Source organism: Galeopterus variegatus, unplaced genomic scaffold (assembly GCF_000696425.1).
Source record: "Galeopterus variegatus unplaced genomic scaffold, G_variegatus-3.0.2 Scaffold5690, whole genome shotgun sequence".
In the NCBI taxonomy this organism is placed as follows: Eukaryota; Metazoa; Chordata; class Mammalia; order Dermoptera; family Cynocephalidae; genus Galeopterus; species Galeopterus variegatus.
This window is the reverse complement of record NW_007731801.1, coordinates 137358-140018: the sequence shown is the minus strand read 5'-3', so window position 1 is coordinate 140018 and position 2661 is coordinate 137358. Positions and strand designations below refer to the sequence as shown.

At 39.3% G+C, this 2661-nt stretch overlaps 1 pseudogene; it reads right to left on the bottom strand.

Moving 5' to 3' along the window:
* Window positions 1-656: 656 nt before the first annotated feature.
* Window positions 657-1307, bottom strand: LOC103605262 (annotated as a pseudogene).
* Window positions 1308-2661: the final 1354 nt, after the last annotated feature.

The following is a 2661-nucleotide window of genomic DNA, read 5'->3' as shown; positions in this document are numbered from 1 at the left end:
AAAAAAAAAAAAAATGTGTTTTAAGTTGATCTTTTAAAGCCTGTGGCTTTAGGTCCCAAAATGGCTTCATTCCAGCTCACTCCAACAAAACCAAAGAAGATATCAATAAAGCTATTCTGATTCCACCCCAAAGCAAATCAAAATGCTGCAGGATCCTAAGATGATGTCCAGGACGAGCACAGAAGGCAGACGGACCCTTGGCAAGAATTGGCACCTAGCCCATTAGGCGTCCCTCTCCAGTTTTCTTTTCTTTCTTTCTTTCTTTCTTTCTTTCTTTCTTTCTTTCTTTCTTTCTTTCTTTCTTTCTAGATATTTGAAATACAACTTTATTCTGATTCTAAATGAAAAGAAATGGGAATGACAGTAATAAACAAGATTTCACCACTGACTATCATGATGTGACTATAGCAGTCTTCTATTGAAACTCGAGAAATCAACTGCATTCCAAAACAGCCAAATATGCAGGTCCAAACAATGAAGGTAGCTTTTTAACTGCCACATACACTCCAAAGCTCATTCACCTCCTTCACCATCCCACAGATGAAGCACCTATTCTGCTTAGCTAGATAATAAAGTGGCACACACGCTGCACCGCTGACATCATAGAACAGCTGTCTGTAAAACTAGACTTCTGACGCTGGGCTCCAGCTTCTCTCTCACAGGTCGTCATCCTCATCTGGGAGAGCAGTTGTCTGAGCGACCTCTAAATCATGCTCATACTGTGTTACCAAAGCTGGATCCATGACAACCTCCGGTGGGGCAAGAGCAGGCATGACAACAGACTCTGAGTTGGGGTATCCAATGAGCTTCTGTGCAAGCCAGAGGAAGGACTTTTCAAAGTTGTAGTTACTTTTGACAGAAATGTCATAGCACAGCAGATTCTTCTTTCAGTGGAAGACAATAGATTTTGCCTTCACTTTCCTGTCCTTAATACCCACTTTGTTGCCACACAACACAATGGGGATGTTTTCACATACTCATATGAAGTCTCTATGCCAGTTAGTCACATTCTTGTAAGTAACTCTTGATGTTACATCAAACATTATAATGGCACACTGGGCTTGGATATAATAACAATCTCTCAGTCCAACAAATTTCTCCTGGCCAGCTATATCCCATACTTTAAACTTAATAGGACCTCTGTTGGTATGGAACATGAGAGGATGGACCTCAACACCCAAGGTGGTTACATACTTCTCAAGTTCACCGATCAAGTGATGTTTCACAAATGTAGTTTTTCCAGTACCAGCATCACCAACCAATACAAGTTTGAACTGGATCTGGGGCTGTCCCTGGGCATCTATCATGGTGTTCCTTCCAGAAGTATCTCCACACCCACCTGACTGAGCCCCTCCCTCTACTTTTCACTTTCCACATTCCATTACTTTAATCCCCTCTTTAAAAACCCCTCAGATCCCTACACCAGCCAGCCACCAAAAAATTTTTTAAAAATGAGAATAGAAAAATAAAAACATCTCAGTAAATCTGAGTCTTTGAGATGGTTTTAGTCTGGTCATTCAGCATTACTTTAATCCCCTCTTTAAAAACCCCTCAGATCCCTACACCAGCCAGCCACCAAAAAAATTTTTTAAAAATGAGAATAGAAAAATAGAAAAGTAAATCTGAGTCTTTGAGATGGTTTTAGTCTGGTCATTCACCTTTAGGTTTCCCAGACAGAGGGGTTACCTTAATATCTCTCACCAGGTCACCTGTATTCCTGAATAAAACTGACTTCCACCAACAAATTGACTTTTAAGTTGTTTCTTTTTAATTTGGGGCAGGCAGCAAGACTTTGGTTTGGTTACAAGATTTTGATGATCCAAGCCAGGAGCTGAGTGCCCTGGGGTAACAGATTTTGGTGAGCTGCACCAGGGTTTTTGTATGGGTCAGGCTTTGGATTTGGTAAAAACTTCACTAAAGCTCAACAAGTTTCTTGAACTTCCTGAAAGGGTAGTTGCCACATGGAATCTGAAAGCATATCAGTGAGCTTTTCATACTATGTTTTATTAAAATTCATTTGCCAATCTTGCATTTCGAATCACTCTTTTACCTGTCCATAATTTTGTAGCTTCTTGCATTTATCACTTAAAATATTGGTTTACCGAGTTCTGCAAATCTTCCAAAACTTGACATTGAATCTTAAAGGAGAAATCACATTTTTAAAAAAAAAATCACATTCATACTACTAATTTCATCAGAAAAATCCTGTCCCTTGACTGGGACATTGTCAAGCTCATAGTGGCAGTTACAAGTTTTTCAAAATTCTAATTTTTGTAGGAAAGCTTGAATCTTACCATTGACTTCTCAGTTGTTTTCCCTGAAGTGATAGTCTTGTTTTATTCATTTTTTTAAAAAATGTTAGTCTCATACCCAAGTCTGAATAACCATAGTTTGTCAGTCATTCTTTCAAGTAAAAATGATGTTCGATGAAAAAAGAGAAAAATAAGGTCTTAGTACAACTACAGAAACAGTTTTGACATTGCAATCTCTTGGAAAGGGCTTCAGGGCTCCTCAGGAGTCCATTGACCACACTTTGAAAACAGCTAGAAACAAAGGAAAAAAAATTTTTTTGGACCAGTAAGGGGATCTTAACCCTTGGCTTGGTGTTGTCAGCACCACACTCACCCAGCGAGCCAAACGGCCATCCCTATATGGGATCCA